Raw genomic sequence first — 14,386 nt, forward strand, 5'->3', positions numbered from 1 at the left:
GCGAAAACGCCGCGCTTCCGCAAAATAATTGGCAGTGCTGCATTTTTTTCCGCAATGATAATCCGCAGCGGAAATTTCCGCAGCATGTGCACAGCACATGCGGATTATCATTGGGGAATATGGCAGGCCTTCTACCAAGCGTTTTTTAAGCATTTTTGCAGCAGAATTGCTGCTGCGGAAACGCTTAAAAAACGCATTGTGGGCACACAGCCTAAGAACAGCAATCCAACAATCTGCAGGAAATTTGTCCAGCATGAAAATTGTCAATGTGAATTTCTAGGTGAATTCTTCAATGTAAAAAATAAGAAATATATACTTGTTTTGGCCAAATGTATGAAATGTAAGTTTGTTACAAACTTTAATTATACTTTTTCGGGTGTTTGGGAAGGAAACAACATTACCTTTGAGTTGTTTTCATACAATTTTTTTTTAAATTCCACAAGTTATAAATGCAGTTTTTTTTAGCCAAAGCCAGAAGTTGATCTACCAAGAAGATATAAAAATCCTTCCTCTAAAGTTCATACACCATTTAGTTCAGTTAAAAAATGAAAAAAAGCTGGTTTGTGGAACCACACTTAAAGTGTTTCTCTCATAATCATTCTTCAGGAGCCCACCACTCCCTTGTATCCCGGCTTGCTTCTTGCCAGGGAATGGTATGCCACTGAAGATTGACAATTCAGGTTTGTGGCATGGAGGCACCACTGGCCCAATCTGTGCTCTCTTATGCTGCAGAGGCAACTTTGCTTCGGCAGTATTGGAGAAGTACAAAAGCACTGAAATGGCTTGCCATCTGTCTGTAAATGTTTTACAGACAGTCCATAAAAAACAGGTGATTTTATCTGCTGTCCAAAGTGACCTGCAGAAAAAAAGCACCACCTGAGATTTTTCTCTTTAAATTCCCCAACAGTTTATACTGCATATTCACTAACAAAGCTGACCTGCACTGTGCAAAAAGGACCTTACCGTCCAAGGATCCATCCAATCAACATTGAGTGCACTGGATCTCCATTTCAATCCTCTGCCTATGAGTTCCAAGACAGCAGAAGTGCCGTCTCAGCAACCGCGGGTGAATATAACTTACTGAGTTTCTGTGTCTTATTGTGTTTGTTCATACACAGCAACCTACTATACAGTATGTATAGTATACATAGTATATAGTATGTAGATCTAAATGTGGGAAACAGAGCGCACAATAGGGTGATACCCTATGGAGGGAGAGTAAGAGAGTGTTGGTTCCACTCACCTGATGGAGTTGTGACAGGCACAACTCCTATGTAGGCATGAAAAAAACCAGCTGCTGCTGCCCCGTGGTTGGAAGATGAATCCTCCAGGAGATATTGGATCCAGTTGGATAAACACGTAGCTGGGCTGCGCTGCTGAAGTGAATCAATTCTTCAGAGATGATGATGATGATGAAAAGGCTTTTTATTAACAACACGTTTCAACGCCGTACTGGAGTCTTTTTCAAGTAAAAAGTTTTTTTACTTGAAAAAGACGCCAGTACGGCGTTGAAACGCGTTGTTAATAAAAAGCCTTTTCATCATCATCATCATCTCTGAAGAATTGATTCACTTCAGCAGCGCAGCCCAGCTACGTGTTTATCCAACTGGATCCATAGTATATAGTATGACGCTCCATAACATACAGTCATGGCCGAAAGTGTTTGCACCCTTGAAATTGTTCCAGAAAATTAAGTATTTCCCAAAGAAAATTATTGCAATTACATGTTTTGTTACACATTTATTTCCTTTGTGTATATTGGAACAACACAAACAAACTGAGAAAACAAGGCAAATTCTCAATATGTCTTTTGACCATCTTCTTTTTAGCATCATACATAGATGTATGTGTTTAACCCTTTTGGAATAAATGTTTGATTTTATGAAATTTCTACAAGTACTGGAGCAACTACAGCTTTGAACTGCTTTTCGGGACCGACTTTTTCATTGCAACCAACTGCTCCTGTGCACCCATCTATTCGTGGATACCAGCAACTACTAAATACTTAGTTAATTCTGTTTTTTATTTTGATTGTACAGCACAGTCTTAGTGTATCCTTTGTGGTGCATACAGCAGTCTCAGTGTATCCTATGTAATAGCCTCATTGTATCTTTTGTGTATACAGAACAGTCTCAGTGTATCCTCCTATGTGACGTATACAGCCCATTCTCAGTGTATCCTATGTGATGTGACTTCTCGTGTCCTTTATACTGGTTCTAATTTTCAGCTCTTAGGGCTCGTGCACACAACCATAAAAATTGGACAAGTGCTATCCATCATTTTGATGGATAGCACTCATTTCATATTGTTCCATGGGCCATGCACATGTCCAATGAGTTGCATCTGATTATTGGATCTCACTCAGCCATTTTTGTCTGTGGGTCTGTGAAAACAATTGGACCGCACTTGGATGACATCCAAGTGCAGTCGTCTTTTTACGGACTGACAGAATGTAAAAGATGGAGAATTTTTTGGTTTAATTCTCCACATCCGAGAAAATTGGAACCACTCTGATCAAACTCTGATTAGAGTTTGATCAGTGTGTAGTTAGCATAATAGGACCGATTTTCTCAGAAGAGAGTAAAACAGTAGTGTGACCCTAGCTTTCTTCTGGACATTTTATTTTGTGTGCTCTTTATTAAGGGATGTGGCAAATGTCTGTAAAAATGTTGGACTATCTGTTCATGTTGGTGAATTTGTACAGAAAAAAAATAATCGTGGCCAAAAGCTTTGAGACTGAAACAAATTTGGTTTTCACAAAGTTTGCTGCTTTAAATCTTTTAGTCACATGTTTCTATCGTTACTGGAGTACAGCTATAAGTATTTAATAAGTTTTTAGACTTTTATTGAAAAATGCATTAAGTTTATGTAAGTACTCAACATTTACAGTGCTGACCCTTATTTTTCAAGAGTTCTGCAATTCGCCCTGGATATCACATACTCGATATCAGCAGTGTTTGATCTAAAAACACTGAAGCAGAAAACTTTATTTAAACCCAAGTTTGTCTAAGGCCACAGCCCCACTATCAGTATTTGGTCAGTATTCGGTCAGTATTTTTTCTCAGGAGTGGGAGCCAAAACCAGGAGAGGAACAATCGGAGAAAAGGTATAATAGAAACAAGTCACCAATTCTGGCATTTAAGCTGTCTGGATCCAGTAATCCGTTCAGCTTCAGAGCAGCACTTGGAGGCTCTAAAGCAAAGAGCTTGCGTGTGCGCATTTTTGCATGGAATACCGCCATATTTAATATACTGCAGTTAGATGTGTCCGGTTATCTAGGCAATACACAGTGAATTATAAGCCATGTCTCCATGTAGTGTTTTTACTGCAATATTTGCATTTAACAGTTCCAGCAAATCAGAGCTGGCAGTGCTAGTGTGGAGGGTCATCTCAAAAACAATCTTTGCAGAAAACACAGCACACTCCAATATTCTTGTGATATACTGTGACAGGGAATATGATGTGTTAATCTAATAACATTTCATGAAGTATACAGGGAGATTATGTGTTTTTTATCATATTCCATATTCTGTAGATGATATCTTGTAGGCTTGTTGTTATTATGACGTTCCTTCAGTGTTCCACATATAATCCTTTATATTTTTGTATTTACTTTTCGGAATCACTGCATCTATCTTAAATTAATATGAATATTCCATTTTAACCTGGATAAGGGGCAAAACTAAAGAGAGAACTGAAAGCATCTTTTCAGTATTGAATTAAGTCATATACACAGATCGATGTCAATGCAAATACCGTTAAATGATGAAACATAAAGAATATTGTTCATAAGAAGTTGCAAGAAAATCTTGTAACTGTTTACATCCTATTCATTCAGCCACAGTTCCCATTTCCAATTCCATTTAGCAGTGCATTTCAAAGCCATTTGGAATTATCATTATGTAGAATATTTTTAAGGAACATTCAGTGCAACAGACCACTATAGCAGCATGAAGCTGGCATGACTAATGGAACATCCGCCAAGTTAAGCTTCTAACATCATGGAATCTCCATGTGATGCTGCGGTGACAGATTGATGAATCCCAATCTTACAATTTTTCTCCACTTTATGAAAACACAAAACTAACTATTAACCTGTTAAATAAATGAAAGGGAACATGTCAATATATTTATGCTGCTAGAACTACAGGCAGCAAGAATGGTCTGTCTGATTGTAGCCAGGTATGCATTTTAGCCATGGCATTTCAGAAAAAATATAATTTAAAAAGCCAGGACTATATGAAGAGACCTTACTTGTTTGATGACATTCCCAGCCGGCTTCTCCTTGTCCCAGTTGGTTGATAGGTACTTGGGTATGTATGTGTGTACATAGGGAGAGACGTGTAAATCAACTGGATCAGGGCAGGGGAAAGCTGGCCAGGAACCAAACGATGTTTTTTCTGAAACACTGCAGCGTTTCAGAGTAAAATATACTAGGATACTATCTCTGCTTATAGTTGCCTTTGGAAACTAAAAGCAGTTTCTTTTAAAACTACATTATTAAAACTTGGATTATAATGGTGTTATCCACCTTTCGGAGACAATTTTTTTTCTTACTTAAATGCACGTATTTGGGGCTAAAAGTCTTTTTTGCAATTCAACTGCGTAAAAAAAACTTGCAATATTTGCCTTCTATAGCTTCTGTGTTGCAAAGTATTTTGTTGACTACAGAATAAGTTGACTAAAACTCCATCAGTCAGCCCGCAATGAGGATCTGATGGGGAGTTTGTAAGTCTTTTATCTGTCTTTTTCTGAGTTACTCTCAGCTGATTTAGGACCACAGATCACATTAAAAATGAATGCGCAGGAGAACCTGTAAAAGTAAAACAGTGCAAGATTTTTATGAAACCCACCTGCAAACATGATTTTGGTCCCAACTACATGCATTTAAATAAAAAAATTAAAAATTGTCCCCCTAAAGGTCAAAATCAAAGATTTTCTGTGTCATTTTCTCAGAGCCACAGCTTGGGTTCCTAGCTGATGATGGCCTTCCATCCAGTACTGTGACTCAAAACAGTATAATGTTCCTCCATGCAGTATGATGGCCCTCACACAACCCTCCACACAGTGTGATGGACCCCACACAACCCTCCACATTGTATAATTGTTCACACACTGTAAAATGGCCCCCACTGGCCCAAACAGTATAATGCCCCCTTCCATATAGCCCTCAAAATAGTATAATGACCCTCTGTATAGCCCTTCAAACAATATAATAACCCGAGCATAACCCTTCAAACAGTTGTAAGGTGGCTAATGGTTGCATAGTTGATGGGAGGTATGTGTCACAGAGATGGCTGGTCTCTGTGATGTAACCCGGAGTGTTTCTTTAGTGCACGTAAGCACTAAGAGGTTTGTTTGGTGCACCTGTAAGCCGGGTTACAGGTAGTTTAGAGAGTTGGGCTGGTCTACCTACCCACATACCTCACGTCTGGGTGTGGTTAACAGCCTATATAATGGAGACTGTTGTTTGGCCCATGGTTTTTGTGTTTGGAGAAGGCCTACTGTGTATGTTTGTCTCCAGAACAGAGACCTGGCTGAACAGAGACCTGCTAAGGACATTTTACTTTGTTTGCCTGATCTAAAGGCTGTTTGCTTTTCTGTTTGGCTTCTGGGTTTATGAAGCAATAAACCCACATGAACGTTTAAAGGAACAAGCCTCCTTTTTTCCTCCTGTCGCAACCAAGTGAGTAAAACCCCTAGAATTGGTGTTAGACGTGCGGGCAGTGTTCCCAGCAGAGACGTGTGACTGCTACAGTAAGGACTGCATGTCCTGGGTTAAGCCAGCAAGCATCGCCAAACAAAATAGAGGACCTGCTGAAACACCTGGTCCAGTCGCAGCGGCAGGAGACCAAAAGGCTGTTGTTACAGCAGATCCAGCAGTTGTTACAGCAGATGCAGCTTTTGGCAACTGCCATCCAGAGCAGGACGAGCGCCCCAACCCAAAGTCCGGCTGATGACGCCCACGTCAGGAAGACGGTAAGTTGGGCCTTGCGGAAAATGACCCCTGGGGGATGACATTGAGGCCTTCCTGATGGTGTTTGAAAGTGTCGCCGACAGGGAGAAACTTCCACCAGAGCAGTGGGCAGAGGTACTGGCGCCATACTTGACTTGAGAGAGAAGGTGTACTATGATTTAGCTTTGCAGGACGCCAAAGAGTATGGCAAGCTAAAAACTGAGATTCTCGCGTGCTTGTGGGTGACAATGACTATCAGGACGCAGTGGGCTCACCGCTGGATGTATCACCAGGACAAACCACCTTGCTCCCAAATGTTTGATCTGCTACACCTGGTCCAGTATTGGCTGCAGCCAGAGTCCTCTACGCCTGCGCAGATAGTAGATGGACTGGTTTGTGCACTTCCTGCCAAGGCCTATACAGACTTGGGTTGCCCAGGGCGATCCCCGGAATGTCGATGAACTGGTCAGGCTGGTCGAGAGATACCAGGGGGTTGAAGGTTTTTTGGGGAGACAGCCCACTTCATACTGAAGGTCCAACAGGGGGCAGAGGCCCAAAAGGGGATGGGGCATGCAAGGTCAAAAGGGGTGGGGGAGGTGGTGCCCAAGGTCCCTACTGTTGATGTTGTTTGCTGGAGGTGCCACAGCCCAGGCCATACAGCAGCCCGTTGTCCCCTGACCCCTGAGTAGATGGACTGCAGCATAGGAGGCCATTGTTCATATTATACGTATCCGGCCTGCAGTTTGAACTGTCCACCTAGCCAGGATAGGGAACCAGTTAACCCTAAAGAGGTATCACCACACCCAGAGTCAGTCGGGTTTCCCTTTTTGTGTTCTTGTGGGGGATGAGGAGGTAGGGTCCCCTGGGTCTGACATTCCTGAGTTAGGGGTGACCAGCGAGAATTTTGGGTCTGCCAAAAATAGGGACCTAACTCTGAAGGAAGATTTCAATAATGTCACAGTCATAAATGGGGCTGACACAAGCTTTTCCTATTTTATAAGTGGGGAATTGTTGTACCGGATCATGAAAGTGAGGGAGGAGCTGATGGAACAGTTAATAGTGCCTGGTCCCTATACATGAAAGGTATTGGACATTGCCCATTCACATATCTTGGGGGGAAATCTAGGGGTGGAAAAAATGCAGGAACGGATCATGCAGAGGTTCTATTGGCCCGGGTGTCACCGGAAAATATTAAAATATTGCAGGTCCTGCCCTACGTATCAGTTATCCGCCCCCACCTCTCACTTGCAAAGTCCCCTCGCGCCATTGCCCATTATTGAAGTGCCGTTCGAGAGAATTACCATGGACCTGGTCGGTCCCCTGGTTAAATCTGCTCATGGGCATCAATATATATTGGTCATCCTGGAGTATGCCGCAGGCTATCCTGAAGCAATTCCCCTGAGAAACTCCTCCGCAAAGAGTATAGGCCTCGAGTTGGTCCACGTTTTTTCCTTGACAGGTTTATCAAAGGAGATCCTGACCGACCAGGGAACACCTTTTATGAGTAAGGTGATAATGAGGGAGTTATGCAAGGTCCTGCTAATCTCCCAGTTTAGAACTTCAGTGTACCACCCTCAGACATCTGGCCTTGTGGAAAGGTTTAATAAAACGCTGAAGAGTATGCTGAGGAAAGCCATAGAAAAGGACGGTGGAGACTGGGACTGTCTCCTACCGTATCTGTTGTTCTCCATCTGTGAGGTTCCACAGGCCTCTACGGGGTTCTCGCCATTCGAACTTCTGCATGGTCGACATCCACGGGGTGTCCTTGATTTGCCAAGTAAACCTGGGAAGCCGAAGTCACGTCCCACAGAAGCGTCATCGAGCACGTGGCCCTGATGCAGCAGAGGATTGTGAAGGTGATGCTCATCGTAAAAGGACATCTCCTCCAGGCACAAGAAGCTCAGGCCAGGGTCTACAACCGGTCAGCCAGAGTGAGGCAGTTCAATGCGGGAGACTGAGTCCTTGTGCTAATTCCTACTATGGAGAGCAGTTTCTTGGCCAAATGGCAAGGGCCGTATGAGGTGGTGGAGAAGCTTGGTGATGTGAACTATAAGATTCATCAACCAGGACGACTGAAACCATATCAGATCTACCATGTCAACCTCATCAAGTCATGGCAAGACAGAGAGTCAGCTGAAAATCCGTGCTTGCTGGGCAAGCCAGAAGGCGATGTTGGAGGTGTCGCCATAGCGGAGATGCAGTCGAAGGCCCAAAAACCGCAGTGCTGGGAGTTACTCCAGAAGAACAGAGGCCTGTTCTCGGAATTGCTGGGGTGCATAAAGGTCGTAAAACATTAAGTTCTGACAGAGCCACATGTGCGCGTAAACGTGAAGCCCTATCGAATTCTGGAGTGATCTCCAAAGAGGTGGAGCATATATTGAAACTCGGAGTCATTGAGGAATCCAAGAGCGGTTGGTCGAGCCCGATTTTCCTGGTCCCAAAGCCCAATGGTGAATAGAGGTTGAAGTTGAATGAGGTCTCCAAGTTCGATGCATATCCCATGCCACATGTCGATGAGCTGATCGAGAGACTTGGACCAGCAAGGTACATAACCACCTTGGATTTGACAAAGGGATATTGGCACAGATCCCCATGGTACAGGAAGCCAAGGAGGCGTTTTCTATGCCGGACGGATGCTTCCAGTATGCCGTGTTGCCTTTTGGACTGCAGGGGGCCCCTGCAAACTTCCAGAGAGTTTTGGATCGAATGCATGCACCCTATAAGCAATACGCCGCTGCATACCTGAACGATATTGTTATCTTCAGCCCAGACTGGGAGAGTCATCTGGAAAAGGTCCAGGCGGTGTTTGATGCTCTAAGGAAGGCAGGGTTTTAAATAAACCCAAAGAAATGTGCCATGGGGAAAGAAGAAGCCAAATACCTGGGTTATGTAGTGGGTAAAGGCGAGATCAAACCCCAATACAGTAAAGAGGAGGCAATCCAAGCCTGGCCGAAACCACTGTCTAAAAAGCAGGTTAGAGCCTTCCTGGGGATCATGGGATACTACAGGAGGTTTATCCCAAACTTCGCCATGATAGCCACACCCTTGACTGACCTCCTTAAGGCGACAAAATCGGCAATGGCCAAATGGTCTGCAGAGGCAGAGACGGCCTTTCAAAAAATGAAAGGGGCTCTGTGTAAGCAACCGGTCCTGGTGGCCCCCAACTTTAAGAAAGAGTTTATACTCCAAACGGATGCCTCAGATGTCGGTTTAGGAGCAGTCCTTTCCCAGGAGATACACGGGGAGGAGCACCCTGTTCTCTACCTGAATAGGAAGTTGTCCTCATATGAGAGGAATTATGCGGTCATAGAGAAGGAGTGCTTGGCCATAAAGTGGTCGGTGGACACATTACGGTACTATCTGGTAGGACGTAAGTTCAGATTTGGTATCCGACCATGCCCCACTCAGATGGATGAGGGAAACAAAGGGTAAAAATGCTAGAGTCACTCACTGGTTCTTAGCCCTACAAGATTTTAACTTCCATGTAGAGCATAGAGCAGGGAAGCTACATGGTAATACCTATGCCCTCTCGAGAATCCCTTGTCTGGTAGTAGAAAGTGCCAAGACCCACGGCTTTAGGCAGAAGGGGGAGGCATGTAAGGTGGATAATGGTTGCATAGTCGATGGAAGGTATGTGTCACAGAGATGGCTGGCCTCTGTTATGTAACTGGGGGTGTTTCTCTAGTGCATGTAAGCACTAAGACGTTTGTTTGGTACAATTGGGAGCCGGGTTACGGGTAGTTTAGAGAGTTGGGTGGGTCTAGCTAACCACATCCCTCACCTCTGGGTGTGGTTAACAGAATATATAATGGAGGGTGTTGTTTGGCACATGGTCTGTGTGTTTGGTGGGAGAAGGCCTCCTGTGTATGTTTGTCTCCAGACTGAGCCAGGATACAGGACGCTACCCCAGCCTGTGTGCCACACAGGCCTGGCTGAACAGAGACCTGCTAAGGACATTTTACTTTGGTTGCCTGATCTAAAGGCTGTTTGCTTTTCTGTTTGGCTTCTGGGTTTATAAAGCAATAAACCTACATGAATGTTTAAAGGAACAAGCCTCCTGTTTTCCTCCCGTTGCACCCAAGTGAGTAAAACCCCTACACAGTATAAAGACCCCCACATAGTCTTCCAAACAGTATACTAGCTCCCACATAGCCTTCCTAAAAGTATAATTGTCTATGCATAGCCCTACAAACAGTATAATGGCCCCCACAAAGTACGCATTGTTTTTTAAAAATGGAAAAAATAGCCGGTTGGTCTGCTACTATATGCCACTGAGAAGGAGATGACAGCTCAAAGGTGTCAGTAATCACTTATGTCTGCTGTGCTCACTGCAATGTTTTCTCATTCCACAGTAAAATCAGGGTGTCCATAATTGTATGTCTAACACAGGAGTAGCCTGTTCTAAGCTATTGTGGGAGCGTGTTTTTCTTTCCCTTGAGTATTGTTGCCTACTTATGATTTGTCAATATCATACATGGGGATGAAGTACACGTCCCTAGTGAAAACAGATATAAGTGTGGTATCACTGTAATCATACTAATCAAAGGAATAAAGTTGTCTTATCACTTTTACCAAACAGTGAATGGAATAAAAGGAATCCCCCCAAAAAGCATTCCAGAATTGCTGGTTTTTGTTCATTCTGCCTCCCAAGAATCAGAATAGAAAGCGATCAAAAAACGTTATGTGACCAAAAATGGTACCAATAAAAACATCAGCTTATTAAGCAAAAATCAAGACCCACATGACTCTGTCGGCAGAAATATAGAAAAATTATAGCTCTCAAAACATGGCGATGTAAAATCTTTGTTTTGCAAAAAGAAAGTGTCTTTTAGTGTGTGATAGCAGCCAAACATATGAAAATATATAAATCTGGTATCGCTGTAATCACAACAACCCAAAGAATAAAGTCATCTAATCACTTATAATGCACATGAGGCATAAAAAAATAAATGAAACCAATTCTTCCCCTGCTTTTAATTTGTTCCTTCTGCCTCAAAAAGATCACAGTAAGTCTCGGCTCACATTTATCCTGCACTCTACACTGAGTGTTTACACCAGAGTTTCCATGTAAATCAATGAAATACGTGATTCAGACGGAAACCCCCAATGGAAGATTCCCTATAATGAGAAAGCTGGAGACACTGTGGACGTCGTCTGGCCTTTGATCCGGCGGTGTCTGTCTTTTTAAGCATACATAAAAGCGCAGTCAACCATAGTTTTGTGCACATCTGAAAAGAAGAACACCACTGAGCAGAGGCCAGACAGAGTTCAGAGAAACGCTGCTGCCTCACTATAGTGAATGAATCCCTCAGGGGTTTCATCTGAACCACGTCATTCGGAGATTTAGATGGAAACTTCAAAATAAGTGATCAGCGTAAAGCACAGGATAAATGTGATAAATGTTGCCAATAAAAGCTCAATCCACAAAAAAAGCAAGTACCCACTAAGGTCCGTCATCCATTAATGCAAATATAGGAGGCTTCCACATTACTGGTAGCACAAAGACTTTGGAAAAGCACTATGGATCCTCTACCCCCAAAAGAAATCCAGCGAATTCTGCACTCCCAAATCCTAATGCCTATTTCTGTAGTGATGAGAGCCCGCTTAATTTACGGGGTCCATGTCTCCAGAAGCACGAGCTGAGCACAATGTATGGGTGCTACAATGTACTGGTGTCACGGGTGTGTCAGAGGTGACAGACAGTGGCCCTGCAGTTGGTTCCAGAAGATCTCTTCGTTTGGCATTACAGACACCTTCTTGAATCTGGGTCACTCTAGGACCCAGCTGCTACCTCCCTCCTGATATTTGACACCCAGGCCTGGGTGTTTAAATACTTTCTGTTTGCAGCAGGGTGGTGACGGTGATATTCACATGATTCCTTGTGAAGGCTTGGAGCTATTGCAGTCTACTTATTTCCTTTCTGGTGCTAGGAGGATGTTTGTTGTAATCTCTCTGAAGTCGGCTCAAGCTAAGTTACTTTTCCCTGTGTGTTTCTCTCTTGTTGTCTTTAGTTTCTAGTGGGGACTGACTAGTGCTCACCTCCCCTTCCCTATCCAGAGCAAAGCGCTAGGAAAATGCAGGGCTTAGGTTCCTTTGCGGCGATTGGTGAGGAACTAATATAGGGACAATAGGGGAGTCAGGTTGATATTAGATCAGCCTAGGAAGTCTCCACTCCCCCTAACCCTAGCGTCTGGGCTCCCTTCCCCTCTTCCCTTCGTGTTGCACTTAGTCTTTCCCACACCTTGCGTGACAACTGGGCACTACAATGGCAGGTTTGCAATTTTCACTCAGCAACATTCACTGGTGCTTGTTTCTGGAAAACACCCATGGAGTCAAAATCATCACTGCACCTGTAGATAAATTCCCATAGGGGTGTAATTTCCAAAATGGGGTCTCTTGAGAGGGGATTATGCTTCTATGGCACTTAGAGGCTCTGTATGGAGTCAAATAGCGATCCTTCAGTTCCGAGTCACGCCGTGAGGTTAAGTAGTACTGAATAGCCACATATGGGGTATTGCCATGTTCATTAGAAATTGTGTCACATATTTTGGTGCCATTTTTACCCATTTCCTTGTGTGACAATGTAACATCTGGGCCTAGAACAACATTTTTGTGGTAAAAATGTAATTATTTATTTTCACCGCCCAATGATATAAAATTCTGTGACACACATGTGGTGTCAATATGATCACTGTACCCTTAGATTAATTCATTGAGACGTGTAGTTTATAAAATTAGGTCACTTATGGGGGGTCCTGCTGTTCTGGCACCTCAGGGGCTCTGCCAATGTAACTTGGCACCCTCAAACCATTCCAGCAAAATGTGCACCATAATATGGCGCTAAGATTTGCACTGTGCCTCAAAAGTAGTTTTCGATCACATATGAAGTATTTGCATACTCGCAGAAATTGTGTAACCTATTGTCCCTTTGAAAATTGAAAACTTGGGGCCAAAGTAACATTTTAGTTGAAAAAAATAGTAATTTTCTATTAACTCAGCTCAATGTCGTATAATTCTGTGGTTCGCCTGAGGGTTAAAAATTATCACTACACCGCTAGATGAATTCTCAAGTGGTGTAGTTTCCTAAAAGGGGTCCCTTGTGGGGATTTCTGCTGCTTTAGCATGTCAGGGGCTCTTCAAATGTGACATGGCATCACCAATCTGTTCCAGCCAAAATTACTCTCCAGAATTCAATTTGCACTCCTTCCCTTCCGAGCCCTTCCGTGTGTGCCCAAACAGTAATTTTCCATGACATATGAGCAAAATTAACTCGATTGTGGGAAAAATATTTTTTTTCAATTTCACGGCTCAACGTTATAAAATTCTGTGAAGCACCGCTTGGTTCAAGGTGCTCACTACACCTCTAGATATGTTCTCGAGGGGGGTGGTTTCCAAAATGGGATCACTTGTGGGGGGTTTCCACTGTTTAGATATATCAGGGACTCTGCAAATGCAACATGGCAACTCTATCTATTCCAGACAATTTTGCACTCCGAAAGTCTATTGGCGTTTCTTCCCTTCCAAGCCCTTCCATGCTCCCAAACAGTAGTTTTCCACCATATATGAAATCAACATTTTTGTGGGAAAAATTAAAATGTTAATTTTTTCCTTCCACATTGCTTTCATTTCTGTGAAGCACCTAAAGGGTTAATCATTTCTTGAATGTGGTTTTCAGCACTATGAGGGGTGCACTTTTTAAAATGGTGTCACTTTGGGGTATTTTCTCTCATATAGGCCCCTCAAAGTCTCTTCAAACATGATGTGGTCCTTAACAAAAAGGTTTTGTAAATTTTGTTGGAAAAATAAGAAATTGCTGATAAACTTTTAACCTTTATAACTTCCTAACAAATAAAAAATTATGTTATTGTAAAGTAGACATATTGCAAATGTTGTTTATAAATTACTTTGTACAGTATGACTAATTACTTTAAGGATATAAAACTTAAAAGTTTGAAAATTTCAAAATTTTCCACATTTTCGCCAAAATTCTGATATTTTCACAAATAAACACAAAAAATTTCGACCTAAATTTGTGAATAACATAAAGTACAATGTGTCATGAAAAGCAGTCTCAGAATCACTGGGATTTGTTGAAGTGTTCCAGAGTTATTACCACATAGTGACACTGGTCAAAATAGTAATATTTGGCCTTGTCAGAAAGATGAAAACAGGCTTTGGGGTGAAGGGATTGAAGGGATTAAAGGGGTTGTCCAGTACTTTATATTACCACTTCAATGTATCCCCCTGGGCCCCTAAGGATTTTTGTAATTACCTTACGTTGCTAACACTTGCCGCTCACAGGCATCACGTGACCCCCGGCTGCATCCGGCTCTGACATCTGCTGATGTCACGACAAGTGCTGGCTGCAGCCGGGGGTCTTTATCTTCCGCGTTCCAGGTGGATGCCAGGATGTGGGCAAGGTTACCGCCC

General features: G+C 42.9%; 1 protein-coding gene across 1 annotated transcript in view; it reads left to right on the top strand.

The window, feature by feature from the left end:
• The first annotated feature begins 849 nt into the window (after positions 1 to 849).
• The window catches only part of GUCA1C (guanylate cyclase activator 1C), a 353,630-nt gene continuing 340,093 nt past the window's right edge, over positions 850 to 14,386 (top strand). Inside the window, exon 1 of the mRNA XM_073670676.1 lies at positions 850 to 1,066. The gene's annotated coding sequence lies outside the window, so the exon portion shown is untranslated. The remainder of the gene's footprint in view (positions 1,067 to 14,386) is intronic.

This window comes from Phyllobates terribilis, unplaced genomic scaffold, assembly GCF_046119375.1.
Source record: "Phyllobates terribilis strain yellow unplaced genomic scaffold, ASM4611937v1 Scaffold_2__4_contigs__length_985480577, whole genome shotgun sequence".
NCBI classification, from domain to species: domain Eukaryota; kingdom Metazoa; phylum Chordata; class Amphibia; order Anura; family Dendrobatidae; genus Phyllobates; species Phyllobates terribilis.